We start from the raw sequence: 19,117 nt of genomic DNA, 5'->3' as shown, positions 1-19,117 counted from the left end.
CAGATAGAGTGGGAGGGAGAGAGAGGAAGGGAGAGAGAGTGAGAAACATCTACGTGAAGGGACACATCGAGTAGCTGCCACCCTCACGACCAACCAGGGCCGGGGACAAACTGCCACCGAAGTATGTGCCCTTAGCGGGAACCGAACCCGGGTCTCTCCGGACTGCAGGCTGTCGCTCTAACCGCTGAGCCAAACTGGCCGGGCTTCTTTAATTTCTTTCAGCAATATTTCATAGTCTCCAGTGTACAGCTACTTCACGATAAAAAATTTTTTTTCCTAAGTATTTTATATTTTCATGCTTTTGTAAGTAGAATTCTTAAAATTTCATGTTTTAATGTTTTTGTTGCTAGTATAAAAAATATAATTTATTTTTATTCATTGACCTTGAATTCTGCTACATTGATGTTCTACATTGTTGAACTTATTAGTTCTTGTAATTTATTGTAGAGTAGTTCTAGCAGTTTTATCAGATTTACTACACAGTCTATCATGTTTTAAGGGAATGAAGATGGCTTTACTTCTTTTACTTGTTTTTCTAGAAGTCATTTCTGTCATATCTGGTCAGAACCTCCAGTATGATGGTAGAAATGGTGACAGTGAACATCTTTGTATTACTTCTAATTTTAAGAGCAAGCATTGTTTTACAATTTGAGGAATTTTCAATTTCTAGGTTGTTGAGAATTTAATTAGTAATGACTTGTATTTTGCTAAATTATTTCTCTGAATTTGTTGATGTGTTCATATCATTTTTGTGTTTTGGCCCATTAATCTGGTGAAATATACCAATTTGTTTATGAAGGTTAAACCGACATCATATTCCTGGAGTAAATTCCCATTAGTCATGATGTAATATGCTTTTTATATATTACAGAATTCAGTTTTTGAATATTTTATGTAGGATTCTTATGTCTATATCTGTTGTTGTTTTTTCTTATAATGGCATAGCCTTGTTTTTCTTTTAGTGTAATGCTGACCTCATGAAATGAGATAGAATTATTCCCCCTTCTTCTATTTTCCGGAAAGCCTTTATTATTGAAGAATATTTTTGTTCAGTTTAGGTTTTGGATTTACATTTATTCTCTTTCATTCCTTTAAAGAATACATTTTATTAAAAAGACTGTTCTTCTTGCCCTGGCCAGTTTGGCTCAGCGGTTAGAGCATCAGCCCGGGGACCAGAGAAGTCCGGGTTTGGTTCTCGCTAAGGGCACATACCTCGGTTGCAGTTTGTCCCCGGCCCCGGTTGGGGTCATGTGGGTGGCAACCACTCGATGTGTCTCTCTCACATTGATGTTTCTCTCTCTCTCTGCCTCCCTCTTTCCCTCCCACTCTATATTTCAAGATAAAATCCAAAAATGTCCTCAGGTGAGGATTTAAAAAAAAAAAAAAAAAGACTGTTCTTTCCTCATTGTATGTTTTTGGCTTTTTTGTTGAAAATTAATTGACTATACAGGCATAGATTTATGTTGGGCTCTCTATTCTGTTCCATTGGTCAATATGTCTGTTTTTATGCCTATAACATACTGTTTTGATTACTATAGCTTTGTAATATAGTTTGAAATCAGGAAGTTACTGTCTTTGACTTTGTTCTTCTTTCTCAAGATTGCTTTAGTTATTTGGAGTTTTTGTGGTCCCATACAAATTTAAGGACTATTTTCTCTATCACTATGAAAAACGTCATTGGAATTTTGATGGTGATTACATTAGATTTGTAGATTGGTTTGGGCAGTAGAAACATTTGAACAATATTAATTCTTCTAATCCATGAGCATGGGCGATCTTTTCACCTAGTCATTATCTTTTCAAACATTGCTTTATTAAAAATACTCTATTCTATTGTTCTTGGACTTTAGCTACATGTATATCAGACATATTCAGTGAGTCTCATACAACTCCTCCTGTTTTCTATATTTTCTAGCCTTCAAACTGCTTAGAGCTGCACAACTTCTGCTAAATTATGCTTTTAGATCACTAATTTTCTCTTCAGCTATGTTTTAAGTTCTAGAATGCCTATTTAATTCTTTTAAATGTAGATTCTATATCTCTGATAAAATTGTCTATTTTGTCATTTCCTTTACAGTTATTTTAAATTCCAGATCACCTATGGTTTTGTTTTAATTTTCTACTTTGCCTTTTGTTTTTATCCTTAGTATATCAGGTAATTTTTTATTGATTTACAGACATTGGGTATGATAAATTATAGAGGCTATAGATAAAACTATCTTCCTCCAGAGAATTTTATGTAGCTTCTAATAGGCATCAAGGTAGAAGCATGTAACTTTAATCTGCTGAGTGATTGGCCTGAATTGAGGCTGGGTTTCAGTCTTTATAAGTCCTAATCTATTTACGATTTAGCCTTATACTTAGAGTTTAATCCATCTAAGATCCCAATCAAAAGCCTGGTTTTTACCAGACTCTCTTATTTAGCAGAACTTCACTTCCAATTTTTATATCCCTAGCATTATATGACAATAGATAGTTAGACTCTTAGCTGCTGTAGGGAATAGACTGAGAAACCTCAGAGGGAAAGGGGGTAGGGTTGGGGGGTGGGAAGAGATAAACCAAAAAAATTATATGCATATATGCATAACCAATGGACACCGAAAACAGTGTGGTGAAGGCAGAGGAGGGGCAGGAGCAGAGAGGAGGGTGTCAATGGGGGAAAAAGGAGGGACATCTGAAATGCTTTCAACAATAATGATTAATTTTAAAAATAATGATAAACTTGAATAACTGCTATAACCATCGTGTACAGTTATTTTTCTGTATGGACATAGTTTTCAGTTCTGGGTAAATACTAAGGACTACTATTTCTGGCGTGTATGGTAAAAGTATGTTTAGTTTTTCAAGAAACTGCCAAACTGCCTTCTAATGTGCCTGAACCATTTTGCCTCTCCACCAGCAGTAAGTGATGAGAGTTCCTGTTACTTCACATTCTGGCCAGCATTTGATGTGGTCAGTGTTGTAGTTTTTTTTTTTCTCATTCTAATAGATGTGTAGTGGTATCTCGTTGTTGTTTTAATTTGCAGTTCCCTAATGACATGATATTGAACATATTTTCATATGCTTATCTGCCATCTGTATATCTTCTTTGGTGAGATATCTCTGAGAATAATTTGCCTATTTTTAAAATTGGGTTATTTATTTTGTTATAGTAGAATTTTAAAAGTTCTTTGTATATTTTGGATACCAATCCTTTATCAAATATGTGTTTTGCAAATATCTTCTCCCAGCATCTGTTTACCTTCTCATGCTCTTAAAAGTGTCTTTCGCAGAATAAAGTTTTTAATTTTAGTGACATCAAACTTGTCAAATATTTCTTTCATGAATCATGCTTTTGGTACTGATCTAAAAAAATAATTGTGAAATCCAAGGTCAGCTAGATTTTCTCCTGTTATCATCTAGAAGTGTTATAGATTTGTATTTTACATTTAAGCCAGTGATTCTTCCTAGCGTTTAAAATTATTTGCCTACCCAACTGATAAATCATAAAATAACATTGATATAAAAGGATTTTAGACTATTGATTTTACTTCTCTGCAATTCCCTCCTCTCTGGAATCTTCACTGACTGCCTTGGTACCCTGAACTCCAGTTCTTGTCTCTCCAACCCTGTGAGATTTCTGAAAACTGGGGTTAGCTTCTACATCTTCTAGCATCTGCTTTTTTCTCTTTACCCACAATATTTATGAACTGCAAGTACCATGAGGGACAAGAAGTGTCAAAAACCATCTTTACCTTGGTGGTTTTCCCTTGTTTCTGAGACTTGAGTTCTTCAAGTCCTGGGTGATTTGGTAGCTCTCCAATGTGTTCAAAGTAAAATTTTAAGAAACTACTAAATCTATCTTTTCTAGTTGTTATTGACAAAATGATTTATCTGCTATGAGCCAGGCTTCCCAAACTGGAAATGACAGTTTAAAAGCACAATTCATGCCTATCTTTCTTGCCTAAAAACCTCTGGAGGCTCCCCACGTCCCACAGATCTGGCAACATTGAGCAGCGCAGCCTATGATACGTAATAGCCTTTATAATCTGCTTCCTGTCTATGTTTCTGGACCCAATCTCCACCTCATACATGCTACTGTCAAGCAATATCATAATTCACAATGTTTTCTCATGTTTTTGGGCCTTTGCCTGTGTTTTTCCTTTTACCTGCAACATAATCTTCTGATGGTCTTCCACATTATCTCATCCTTCTCCAATTACCCCAAACCAAAGTCAGCTTTTCTGACAGACAGCCCTTGACCTCTCTTCCTAGGCAGAATTGACAGTTTTTTCACCTATATTGTCATTGACTATTTTACAAATCCAATCATGTTACTTTCCACATTGCGCTTGGTTAATTGTTCATGTTTCTATCTACTACCATGGGGATTTTCTGTCATCAGTGCACAGAAGAGCGTGGCATATAATAAGAGCTCAATAGATAACTGTTGAATGAATAAGTATATGAACTATTAAATCATCTGGTTTATCTAGCCATCATTTCTCACCTTTGTATATTTTCTCCAAACATTTGTCAGCAATAAAGTTTGTTTAATTTTTTTCATTCACTCATTCAACAAGCGTTTACTTATCTCCAACCATGCATCAGGCAATTTTCTAGGAATCACAGGATATAAAATAACAAACAAGATAGAATCAGTTAATGCCTTCATAGAGTTTATAATCTAGAGATGATAAGCATTTTTTCCAAAAAGGTGTTTCTCAAATGCTTTGGCAGGAAGTAGTTTTAGTCAGAACGTTTCCTTCTTGACTTTCTTTACTCTTTGTCCTAGATGTTAAGCTAAATGTCATTATTTGCAACATTTTACACTATTAACTCTTATTGCACTCTATGTAGCATGAGAAATAGAATGGCTCACATGCTGAGATTTCCCATCTCAAAGACCAATGGAAATATTTTAGGTAGATTCTGTCAGTCAAGTTACAGTGTTCCATTAAGCAATATAATTATTTTGTCTTCATTTTAAGTGACAAAATGTCAAATCTTTGATGTTAGCAATTAAAAGATTGATAAAAATCTTTCATTTGATGCTAAACAGCTATTTTGAAGTTTGGACCCTTTTTCTTATGGAATTGACACATGTTGGGGGCCAGTGAAGACATCGAGGGTGTTGGGTATCTGCGTTCTATAGTAAGTTTGTCATATGTGACAGCTGGAATAAAATCTTGACGATATTATTTCAAATGCATGATAGTTTTATATGTGATATTACAGTTTTCTTTGTTCAGTTTGCTACATTTATCTGTATCTCTGGCAATGGCATATTCCATGAAAGTAAAGATTATAGATTCATTCAAATGAAAGAAATTTTCTTAAAAGTAATTTTCCTCAATTTAGAATTTAAAGCTCCTAAAATTTAAATTGTGACTTAAAAAAACATTTACACTTAACAATTCTTACAACATTTTATTTGAATTGACCCATAAACTTAAAAATGACCATTGATTTTTTTTTTTTTTTTTAAGATCTGCATTTATCACATTTGTAACACAGGAAGCAAACAAAGCCTGGGAAATTGATATTTGGGTTATATAAACTACACATTGTCTAAGCTAAAATTCTCATTATGTAACAAAAGCTGTGCTTAAGATTTTAAACACTACTTAAGGCAATCATTGAAAACTTTAAATGATGTGTTTAGTGAAAGTCAGCAAATAATTATTAGAAGAACACAAGGATCCTCTTTGAACAGGATGAGGAAAAAATAGTTAACCTTAGAGTTTGTAACAGGTTTATTTACATTAAAACATTAGAGTGCTGTTTATGAGAAAAATAGAAAATTAGATCAAAACATCTGAGGGACAGTAAATAATGGGTGTTGGAATAAGGAAACAATTCTGGAAGGATGAGTGAAGTGTCTCTAAAAGGCACACAATTATCACCTTTCTTTAGATTTTATACTAATTACCTTGGGTAAGTTAACATTTGGACAACACATTTCCTCAGTGACAACACTACAAAGAGGGGCAAGGAGTGGGACCCAGTAATACCCCACAGTACAGGAGATGGGACCAGAGCAAGAGCTAGAGCGTGGGGGGTGCAGTTCTGTGCGCAGATGTGCAAGATAATGAGATCAGAGTGCAAGAAGAATACAACTTCTTGTGGAGCACCGTGCAGTTCCCTCCTCAGCTGCCAGGCAGCTGCAAAGCCTCGTTTGACCGCAAAGTATGCAGCACTAAGGAGCATGTGTGGGCCAGGGAAACGAACTGGCCTGCACCGTTAGAAGCTGCACAGAAGGCTGTGACTTCTGGGGTATTTATAATTCACCTAGACTTTCTTTAAAATATAAACTTTCCTCAGCTTGAATTTTGTAAGGGATATGAAAAAAGCACAAAATTGTAGTGGGATATTACTTGAGAAGACTAATTCTCTCTAATTAATAATGGGGGTAGGGGGGATCCCACAACCAAGGATCAGCTTTATGGAAGGAAATCTGTGTATGGGAAAGAAACTCAAGCTCTGTTGATGGGGCATCAAGACCTGTGTGGTTGATACTCATGTCCATGTACCTCCTATTTCCTAGGGTTCTACAGTTCTAGGATTCTAGGCCATTTCCTGATGGCCTTGACCTCCCATGCCAAACACCTCAAGGTCTTCTTGTGATTTTTCAAGCACCAGTCTGACATAGTCACGCCGCTCCTTCTGCAGAGATGCCTTTCTCCTCATCCCTCTGGAATGCTACCCATTGCTCAGAATGGACCACAATGCCCTGTTTTTCATGACTTTCCCACTTCCTCTAGTCTCTGGTCCTTTGGGCTCCCAGGACAGTGTTCACATTCTGCTCTACTTTATAGTCAGTTGTATACCCCTTTGACTTTCCTCTTAGGTTATAAATTCCTTTAGAGTCTGAAACATGAGTTGTACATATTTGTGTCCCTCACAGCTTCTAACCAATAATTAATAATAATAATAATAATAATAATAATAGCAACATTCACATAAAACTCTATAATCATGGCACATACATAGCTGTTCTTTATATATGCCTCACAACACTCTTGTGAGAGGAATAAAACCACCAGAAATTTCTCTAATTTGCAGAAGCAGAACTTGAGGTTCAGAAAGATTAAGCAATTTATCTTCAGTCACACAGCCAGGAACTAGGAGTTTCTAGACTTGAGTTCAAGTCCTTTGATTCCTACATCCTACTTATATTTAGGTGCAAGCTGGAGAATGAGCTCATGGAGAAGTGCCTTTGTTGGACTTTACAGCTGTCCAAAACCTGTAAGTGAATTTGACTTTGAATCAGTCAAAAGGGGTATTTTCAGCTTCATTTTGCTTGGGGTTTGTGTAAGCTCTGATTAAATGCAACCAATCTCTGCTCTTTCCTATTCATCTTGTCAAATAAGAGGCTTTCCTTTCCTCCCTGAGAGGAACACTTGAATCTCATCAAAGTAAATGGCAGGGGTTTTACTTAACACACATGGCAAACCAAACAGAGAGGGCAGGAGATCTCCAGGAGAGAATACAGAGAAGCCGCTAACAAAGAGGCCAGTCCATTTGTACGTGTAGGACTAGAGGGAAAATCGTCAGCAGCCCTGGCAATGTCATCTGAGCAAACACTTTGAAGGAGGTGAGCCGTGGCCTCTTGGTGCCGTGTAGCAGAATGACATGGACACGGAACTCAGGAAGAGGCATCCACAGTGTTCTTCCCTGGCGCAGTGGGGCAAGACCCCTTCTCTGCTCTTTTGTGGCGAGTTTGTGGAGCTAGAGGGCACTGTGAGGGTACTCTTCTTTGGAACATGCTTTAATCCCCTTTTATTAGAAACTGCTCTCAGACAAAAATAAGAACATATCCTCTTTTGATGTTAACCATCTGACTTCTCCAGGATGGAGGTTCTAAGTCAGAATATGTCTTTTATTTGCCAGTATGAGTTTCTGTAGGATTGATACTGCATCAGTGAAGGCACAGTCAATGAAAAAGTCTCTGCTAACAGTTGGTAAAAAAACAAATTTGCAATTTAGAGTATTTCCTCCCAGCTCCCTTGCCTTTTAAATCGGGTTTAGATACCACATTGAAAAATGCAGAAGTCCCAGGTACCAAGTTCCCAGGAAAGTGTTGCCTCATCCTGATGTTATCAACGAATTATTCCTTCTCTTTTGTGCCTATCATCCGTACAGTCCTGGGTTCTATATGCTAAACCATGGGACCCCAGGCCACCCAGCCTAGGGTTAGAAGAGGGCCACATGAGGAATGACCGCCTTGCCTCTCACCTGTTCATGCAGAACCATCAACATCCACAAAGTTCTAGTCAATGATTTTTAGGAGCTCTCAGCCCTGTTCATGAATGACCAGTATCACAAGACATCTGCCAGGCACTGTTGCCTCTTCAGGACCTCATTTCACTGTATTCTGGTGTCTCTTGTAAGGTCTCTCAAGTGCATGTGACTGTTTCTTCTGGGCTTAGCCACTTATGCAAACGTTGGGTGCCACAGTCCAGGTCACTCCAGACATCTCTGCAGCATCTCGGAGGCTCCACAGCCCATGCAGAGCAGTCCATGGCTGGAGCACAGAGTAGACAGGTCGCTGTCCCTCCTGTGTGAGAGCCTGCCAGCAGGGCTTCAAAGCAACGCTTCTTTGTGCCTGCTGCTTTATGGTGGTTTTATTGAAAACAGTTATTTCAATTATTACTTTGTAGCCCCCAGGGGACTAGACTGGGAACAAAAGCCAGTGACAAACACCATGTGCACTTTTCTCCGCCTCCCCTCCCCCACCCCATTTGAGGTTTTGTCACGAGGCCCATCATGCCTGCATCATTCCCTCTGACACAGTTCCAGACTTACTTGAGGATATGCTAAAGATCATTTTCTTTGGGTAATTTATTTGTTTCCTCTAGCTGCCTTAACAAATTAGTATAAACTTAGTGGCTTAAAACAACACAAATTTAATGACTTCTAGTTTCAGAGGTCAGAGTCAGAAATGGGTCTCCTGGGTTAAAATCAAGGTGTTGGCAGGGCTGTGTTCTTCTGGAGGCTCTATGGGAAAACTGCTTTTCTCTTCTCCAGCTTCTAGAGGCTGCCCTCATTCCTTGGCTCGTGGCAGTCTTCCATCTTCGAAGTCAGCAGTGGCTGGTCAAGTCTCTCATGAAGTCACCTCTCTAGTTCTTTCTCTTCTGTTTCCTTTATCTACTTACAAGGACTCCTGGGAATACATGGGGCCACCTGGATAAATCATGATAACTTCTGTATCTCAAGGTCAGCTGATCCTTAATTGCATCTACAACCTTAATTTCTCCTTGACAAATAATGGAACCTATTCAAAGGTTTTGGGGATTGTGAACATTTTGCATTATTCTACTTACCACAAGTACTTTTTTGAGAACATAACTCAGTAATAGCTGTTCATTTGCTATGCATGTGTAATGGGTAGAATGGGCCAGATAGAGGAACACAGCTCACTGTAACTTAGGGTTTCTCAATAGGTCTGCCCTTATCTCGGGAGCGTAGATCAACCACAGTTTAGTTACCTTAACTGAGGTGACCACCTTTTGGTCTTGCGAAGGCTCTCTGCTGCTACATACAGGACCTGCTCTTTCCTTCTTAGAATCTCCCATCCCCCAAACCCTCTGATCCCACAATCAAGTTAGCTGCTGTAGATGCTATTCTCACTTTGACAACCTTTTCTCAAGAACCCCAGACCCAAACTGATACTCTCATCCATATCATATATGCTGGTAGGTGGACAAACCGGGAGCTACTTTATGTCTAAGTAATATTTCCCCTTCTGGTCACTGTGCTCTAGGAATAATTACTGTGACATGTAGATATCACAATAGTTGCATCAATTGGTCCTTACTGTCACCCAGGACAGCCCTTTCTCACAAGGTAGGCATGGCTCAACTGGGACTTCCACATTCTCTCTGTTGAGGTAAAAATATCCAGGTCACCTATACTGACCTCAGCCCACGCTCACCTCAACACAAGAGAACTCCATGCTGTAGGAGAAGCAAGTTGGTGCTTATAGATAAACCACAGAACTTATGTGCATGTATGCATGAACAATGGACATGGACAACAAAGCTGGGGACAGGCAGTGAGGGAGGGGGAGGGGGGAATCAGTGGGGGAAAAGGAGAAACATCTGTAACAAAAATTAATTAATAAAAAAAAAATTAAAGAAAAAAAAAGACACCATGACAGGTAGATAGGGTCAGAGCCAAAAATTGGCGGAATTCTTCCCCCCACTACCACCACCCGAGATCTATGGGCAGGTTGTCAGTTTATCTCAGCAACAAAGGCCATTTTTGAATTAGTGATATTTTATCAGGTATTTGTGGTGTCTACATGTATAGGTTGTTCACCCTTTTCCCTACAGAAATACGTTTTCAGGTTTGGTGGATGAGGTGATGCTAACTGGCTTTCCCTGGGACCTTCCCTGAGGTCTTTCATTTTGTCCCATTTCTATACCTCTTCAGGTTTTGATGTACACACATGCACACACTACTAATACCAGGGCTAGCACATGTTAAAAACAAAACAAGTTCAAGCCAAACAAAAGACCAGCAAGTGTCCCCTGATTCCAAGATGAGCAGCTCATTTTCTCTGAAAGCACTTAATATTCAGCATGAGCTGCTCTTGAGAATACCAGAAATCTTGCGAAAATTCCCATCTTGGCATAATTTTGATCTAATTTATATGGAAAATATGATAACTTTAACTTAATTTAAGATGGAAATGTAGCCCATTTACAATATCTCTGCACCCTAGAAAAATAACAAGTTGTCATTCTCATGTGGTGCAAATGCACCTCCCAAGTTTGAATTTGGAGACTTTCTCATTTTGCAAATCCCTCGAGACAGAGACTCTCAAGAGGAAAGTAAGAAATAGTGAGAGGCAGCAAGTGGTCCCTGCACCCCACAGCTAATTTGAGCATCAGTGAAACCCTAAGCAGCATCCTGCTGCCACCTGTAATGAAGAACATGCTTATTTCTAATTTGTAGCATTTCCCCCCTTTCTGATTATACAAGATGGGTTCATCCATTATTAATCTGGTTTGTCAGACAGCACAGCCCTCCAAGTGTCAGGCTTCGTTGTTTCCAGGCAGTGCGTTGTGTAGGAGCAATGAAATTTCAGAATGCACAGATCAGCAAGCTCTCGTCTGCACCTGATTAAAGTTAGGTAGACCAACTTAACAACCTTAAAATAATTCTACATGAAGCAGCAGGACACCTTTCTATATTTGTCATTATTATTGGAAAGGAAATGGACTAAAAAAATCATTACTTTTCTTCCAAACTGCACTTGACTTAAAAGGGAGTGAGGGAAAGAAAATGATCCCTCTTTGTCTACACCAAATAGCCTAGAAATTAAAAATAGCAAAAGAGACATAAACCCAAGTTTACTGTAAAGAAAGTCAGTATTTTAGCACACATACACACATGTGCATGCACACATGAACATACACATATACACACTGATTCTTTGTAATTTAATGTTAACCAGACCATGATATCATGCTGCCAGTGAAAAAAGTTGGACTTGCCAAATGAAGATTCAGATTAATATGGTTTTCAGGGAAGGGGCTTGAACAAGTGATCTGTTCATAGATCATGTGACTGGGCTCCAGGACCCAGCCAGAGAGAAGGAAAAAGCAATGCATGATAGGAAACCGACACAGACACCTTGCATCTTGAAACAGTAATTATTGTGTAAAACACTGAGAAACAGATTCTAGCTGATTTCCAAGTCATTTGAATGAGCACAAGAATTATTTTTCTTTTCTTGCCACCTAGCTTTAGCAGAAGTGGGTAAATAAAGTACCGCATGATGAAATCTTGAACTAAATACAATGAACGATTTGTCATCTATGCCTGTTGAGGTTTTTTTTTAGATGTCTCTTGACCTTTTCTTCTTTGTACTCATCAGAAATAAACACCTTTGTTAACCAAAAAAAAATCTCTGGGCCAGTCTTGCCCCTGAGATGGAGGTGCCCACATACGTGGCAGCAGAACTATGGACAACTATGACTTTTGGACTAGCACCACCTTGGATAGTTTTAGGGAAAAGAGGATAAAATGTTGGCATGGGGGCAATGAATGACTGTTTGTGTGAACTTACCAGCCAGAAAAATTAAGTGGACATGAGGCAGAGCCTGAAGCAGTGACACAGAGGGCAGAGTGCACTACGGAGGATACACAGTCTCGTTCGCTTAGAGTGTAGTTGGTAAATCCTTGACACGGTTTGCCCAAAATTTCATCCTCCAAATTTAAAGGATACAACAGAAGTAACTTCTACTCTATACCAATGCTTCTCAACAAGGGGAAGAAGGGACAATTTTTTTTGTCTTTATTGATTTTAGAGAGAGGGGAAGGGAGAGGGAGAGAGAGAGAAACATCGATGAGAGAGAATATCGATTAGCCCCCCACTGGGGATCTGACCCACAATCTGGACATGTGCCCTGACCGAGAATCGAACTGGCGACCTCTTGGTGCATGGGTCAATGCTCATTTACTGAGCTACACCAGCCAGGCTAGAGGGGACAATTTTGTCTTCAAGGGAATATTTTGCAATATTTGAAGACACTTTGATGGTCACATCTGGGAAAAAAGAGCCTTGCTTTGAGCAGAGAAAAAAAGAGAAAGGGATTGGTGAAGCTCTAGCCAGTCTTTGCCACAACTGCACGGATCATCAGTTTTCTCATCTGTACAATGGATGCCATTATAGCTACCTTATTTCATTATTATAAACATTAAATGAGATAACATATGTAAAGTATTTATCATGGTACCTGACACAGAGTAATGCCTTAACAAATTTTCACTATTAACACTAGCATCAGTATGTTATTCTTAATAATGGAGTTTCATTATCAAGCAAAGAGAAAATGACTTGGGAATCTGGGGAGGTATTTAGAAACAAATTTCTGACAAACCCCAAGGAAAGGATGCTAGTGAAAAATTCATTAAGGAGGGATGTGCAGAGCTCAACGTGGAAGCTCCTGACTGAATCCTATGTGGTAGAATGTACACAAAACGTAAAGGAACATATTTCAAAGAAGAGGGGTTTTTAAAAAGAATATTAAACTAAAAACACTCTTTATTACTAAAGCCTAGAGTAACACTGTCTAATAGAAATGTAATATGAATCTTACTTCAATTTAATATTTTGTATTAACCACATTAAACAATAAAAAATATAGAAAATGTAACTTTATTAACATACTTTATTTAACAGAATATATCAAAAATATTATTTCAATATGTAACAAATACATGTATAAAAAGTATTAACCAGATAGTTTGCATTCTTTTCTTCATTAAGTCTTCAAAATTGAGGGTGCACTTTAGACTTACAGCACCTCTCAGTTTGGACTAGCCATGTTTCAAGTGCTTAATAGCCACATGTGGTTAGTGGCTACCATATTAAACAGCAAATATATAAAAGATGGTTATAAAAATGTCAGGAATGACAAAAGTAAGTCTTTAAAGCCATAGCCAGAGCAAAGAAGGTAAGAAAGAAAATATAAATCTGCTGATATAAAAAGATAATTTAATGTTAGTACTCCTCAACTATTTTTTAACTTCCATCCTCTGTTTCATGAAACTTATTATCCAGCAGATATGGTTAGACTTTGCCTTACTATAAGGCATCTAAAGGCCAAAGCATGTGATAAAATATGAAGAGAATTTTTGACTGATAATAATGAATTTAAAAAGCTGTTGTTAGAGTAAGTATATTTAAGGGAACTGAGAGACTCTTGAGTAGGTTGGAGGAATTGTACAAGGGAATATGGGTTTGGAGAAGCTAATAGTAGGGATAAGCAAACATGCCTTTTCAAAAAGAGAAGGATTTATGGACTCCTGTGCAAACTTGATATGCCGCTTTGTGAAAGACAACCTCTGGGTCCTAGGTTTCTCTTCTGTAGATTCTATGTATGCTTTGTGTTCTAACAGCCTATGAATCTGTAAGCTTATCCAGGGTTGGCATCTGAGCACCGAGAAAGGAAAGAGATAATGAGTAGGGTCCAACAATAGTTTATGAAAAACAAATACCACTGGCCAAAACTCATTTCCTTTTGTAAGAGGCCTCTAGTCTTGAATTGTCAGGGAAATGCTAAGGTCATCGCACATGTGGAGTTCAGCAAAAGGTTTGGAGCTTATGTTTAATGAGCACCTACTATTCATTTAACATCAACTCAGTAGATACTTATTGAGCATCTACTATATTTTAGACACTGAGGAAATGACAGTAGATAAGCTGTTTCTTAGGAAACTAATTACACAAATTTGATTATGGAACAATGTAGAAATATAAGGAAAGTAGATTTGTGGGGTCACTTAACTCAGTAATGAGACATTACAGGAAGCTTTCTCTAGGAAATGGCAAATATATGGACACCTGAAAGTGTTAGAAAAGACTGAGGTATGAGATACGGAAAAATATTTCAGGAAGAAGAAACAGTAGATCTGAAGGCTCAAAAGTTAGAACAAAGCTAATACATAAAAGAGCTGTGATTCTCAAGTTTAATGTGCACTTGAGTCACCTGGGGAATCTTGTTAAAATGCAGATTCTGATTCTAAAAGTCTGGGTGGGGTCTGAGATTCTGCATTTCCAACAAGGTCCCAGGGAATAATACTGCTGGCCTGTGGACCTTACTTTGAGAGGCACTAGAGTAGAGTGCACAAGAGAAAGGTAAGAGAATGCTAAAGAGGTGGGCATGAGTTGAATCATGAAGGACTTTTTAGATCACACTGAGGGCTTTGAACTAATATTTCAAGAGCATTCAGTAGGGACAAGACATAATTTTCTTTGTGCTTTTGAAAAAGCACTCTGGCAGCATTGAAAATGAGTTGAAATAAGCAAATCTGGAAGATATTCAGTTGAGAGTTGAGAGGATTTTGCATAAACTTTAAGAGAGATGATAGGAGTTTTGACCAGAAAGGTGGTCAAGAAGATGAGAAGAAATAAGTAGATTCAAAGGGGGAATTTGAAAGGCTAGATTGATGAGACTTGATGAGTAACTTCATATGGGTGCTGAAGGGAAAAAAGGGGTCAAGAATTAGACCCTGATAACTAGGGAGCTCAGCTTGAACAATGGGAGAGCGGTTAATTTACTGAATGGGGAAAACAGATTAAGAGAGTTTGAGGGGGATTATGGTCAGTACACTTTCAAACATACTGAAATAGATGTGTAGCAGAACAACAATATATTGATGTCCAGTAGGCAGATGAGTATGCAGACTTGGCATTCAGAAGAGTATGAGTTAAAGATATCAACATAGGAGTCATTAGCATAAAAAGAGTAAAGGAAAGATGGAGAGTGAATGAGATTCCCCAGAGGAAAAGAGGATCTGGAAGCCATCCTCCAATGCTTGAAGAGCTGTCATGTGTTTAAGAGTAATTTTGTGTGTTTCCAGATGAAAGAATCTGGATTAATAAGAGGATATTACAAGGAAGTAGACTTTGATTCTTTACAAGGGAAGAAATTTTTCATGGTATTAGCTGACTTATAATGGCACAAGTTACCTTATGAAGTAGTGGGTTCCTTTTTTGTGGAGGTATTCAGAGTATAAAAATCTACTTCTTAAGCTTCTTAGTAATGTTGGAAAGAACTTGCACATGTCTGGTAAGGGGTGAGACTAATGGCCCTTGAAGCAATGATTCCAAAAGTGCATTACAATAGTAGAGGGTGGAGGGAATTAGGAAAAATATTTTTTAAATACAAATTCCAAGATTCCACTCCCAGGAAATTGATTTCATAGGTCTGAGCACAGCCTAGGAATTCCTTAATTTTAGTAAGCTCTCCTGAGAAAATACTATCTTATGTACAAGGGAACCCTCATAAGACTTTAAGGAGGATTTCAAGAGAAACTTTATAGGCCAGAAGGGAGTGTCATGATATATTCAAAGTGCTAAAAAAAATTTCCAGTCAAGAATACTCTACACAGAAAAGTTATTCAGAACTAAAGGAGAGAGAGTATTCCAGATAAGCAAAGCTAAGGAGTTTATCACAACTAAACTGGCCTGATAAGAACTGTGAAAGGAACTTCTTAACACTTTACTTAATCAGTAAAGGCACTAATTAGTAACAAGGAAATACACAAAAGAATAAATTTCACTGGAAAGGTAAATATATAGTAAATGTAGTAAATTACTCGGAAAGCTAATGTGAAGCATAAAAGATAAAAATAGTAAAAATAAACATCATAAGAATAATTAATTAAGGGATACACAAGATAAAAAGATGTAAAATGTAACATCAAAGACATAAAAAGTGAGGAGAAAGTAAAAATGTTGAGCTTTAGAACAAGATAAAATTAAAGTTGTTATAAACTTAAAATAGACTGTTATATTTATATAAATTGTTATATGTAAACCTTATGGTAACCACAAAACCAATACCTATAGTATATACACAAAAGATAAAGAAAGTCATCAAATCACAAAGAAAAATATCAAAAAAAAAAAGAAAGGAACTAAAAAACAGTTAAAAACAAAAAAACCAAAATAGCAATAAGTGTATATTTATTAATTATTACTCTAAATATAAATGAACTAAATTCTCCAATCAAAAGACAGAGTGAGTGACTGGATAAAAAAACAAAACCAAGACCAACTATAAGCTGCGTACAAGAAACTCACTGTTTTTTTCATTTTTCAAAAATTTTAATTTATTGAGGTTACATTGGTTAACAAAATCATACAGATTTCAAATGTACAATTATGATACATCATCTGCATACTATATTGTGCACTCACCACCCAAAGTCAAGTCTCTGCCACTATTTATGCCCCCTCTATTCTCTTCTCCCTCCCCTCACCCCCACCCCCCTGCCTTTGCCTCTGGTAATCACCATACTATTACCTGTGTCTGACTTCTTTAGATTTTTTTCTTTTGCTTAATCCTTTCACCTATTTTACCTAGACTCTCAAGTCCCCTCCCCTCTGACAGCAGTCAGTCTGTTCTCTGTATCTCTGAGTCCATTTCTATTTTGTTTGTTAGTTTATTTTGTTTATTATATTCCACATATAAGTGAAATAATATGGTATTTGTCTTTCTCTAACTGGCTTATTTCACTTAGCATAATACTCTCCAGGTTCATCCATGCTGTGGCAAAAGGTAAGATCCCCTTCTTTTTTATGGCCAAGTAGTATTCCACTGTATAAATGTACTACAGCTCTTTCATCCACTCACCTGATGGGCCCTTGGGCTGCTTCCAAATCTTGGCTGTTGTAAATAATGCTGCAATGAACATTGGGGTGCTATATTCTTTTGAATTCTTGTTTTGGATTTTTTGGGATATATTCTCAAACATGGAATCACTGGGTCATAGGGCAGTTTCTTCTTATTATTATTTTTGTTAATTCTTACCTGAGGATATTTTTCTATTGATTTTTTAGATAGAGTGAAAGGGAAGGAAGGAGAAAGAGAGAGAGAGAAACATTGATATGAGAGAGACACATCTATTGGCTGCCTTCTGCACAACCCCAACTAGGGCGAAGTATCAAACCTGCAACCAAGGTACATGCCCTTGACCAGGAATAGAACCCATGACACCTCAGTCCATAGGCCAATGCTCTAACCACTGACACAAACTGGCCAGGGCTCCATTTTATTTTATTTTATTTTATTATCCTCACCCGAGGACATTTTTCCAATCTTTGTTCAGATAGAGTGGGAGGGAGAGAGAGGAACAGAGAGAGAGAGAGAGAAACATCGATGTGAAGGGACACATCGAGCTGTTGTCACCCGCACAACCAACCAGGGCCGGGGACAAACTGCAACCGAGGTACAAGCCCTTAGCGGGAACCAAACCCGGGTCTCTCCAGACCGCAGGCCGATGCTCCAACCACTGAGCCAAACCAACCAGGGCTCCATTTTTAATTTTTTAAGGAAACTCCATATTAATTTCCACAGTGGCTGCATCAATCTGTGTTCTCACCAACAGTGCACAAGGGTTTCTTTTTCTCCACATCTTTGCCAACACTTGTTGTTTGGTGATTTATTGATGATAGCCATTCTGACAGGTGCAAGATGATATCTAATTGTAATTTTATTTTTATTTTATTTTATTTTGTACACAGCAATTTTATTCAAAATAGACCAAAATTGGAAGCACTTCAAATATTCTAAGTAGGTAAATGAATAAACAAACTATAATATGTTCCCACAATAAAATACTATACAGCAATAAAAAATATACAACTACTGATACATGACAACAAGGATGAATCTCAAAAACACAGTTCTAAAGTCAAGAAGCCAGACACCTAAATGTACATATGAGACTTTGGAACAGGCAAACTAATTTATAGCAAGAGAAAGAAGATCAGTTACATGAGTGTACACATTTGTTCTCATTGTAGTTTTAATTTTCACTTCTTAGATATAAAGACAAACATGGACTGAAAATAAAGAGGTGGAAAAAGGTTTTGCATACCAATGGAAAGCAAAAGAAAGCTGAAGTAGCTACACTTATATCAGACAAAATTGACTTAAAAAAAAAAAAAAAAAAAAAAAAGACTGTATTGAGACAAAGGACATATTACATAATGGTAAAGGGGTCAATCCAACAAGAGGATATAACATTTGTAAATATTTATGCATGCAACATAGAAACACCAAACTACATAGAGCAAATATTAAAACCTAAATGAAAAAATAGACATAAATACAATAATATTAGGGAACTTGAATACAACCCTTACATCAATGGATAGATATCATCATAGAAAATCAGTGAGGAAATATTAGCCTTAAATAGCGTGTTAGACCAGATGGACTTGACAAACATATACAGAATATTTCATTCAAAAGCAACAACATACAATGTTTTCAAGTGCACATGGAACATTTTTCTATAGATCATATGTTAGGCCACAAAATAAGTCTTAATAAATTTTAGAGGATTGATCATACCAGGCATCCTCTCTGACCTCAATGGTATAAAACTAGAAATCAATTAAATGAAGAAAACTGGAAAATTCACAAATATGTGGAGATTAAACACCATGCTACTGAACAACCAATGAGTCAAAGAAGAAATCAAAAGAAAAATAATAAAATACCTTGAAACAAATGAAAATTGAAATGTAACATATCAAAATTTATGGGATGCAGCAAAAACAGTTCTAAAAGGGAAGTCCATACTAACAAATGCCGGTATCAAGAAATAA

This window comes from Molossus molossus, unplaced genomic scaffold, assembly GCF_014108415.1.
Source record: "Molossus molossus isolate mMolMol1 unplaced genomic scaffold, mMolMol1.p scaffold_m16_p_5, whole genome shotgun sequence".
Classification (NCBI taxonomy): Eukaryota; Metazoa; Chordata; class Mammalia; order Chiroptera; family Molossidae; genus Molossus; species Molossus molossus.
Note: the sequence above shows the minus strand (reverse complement) of the source record.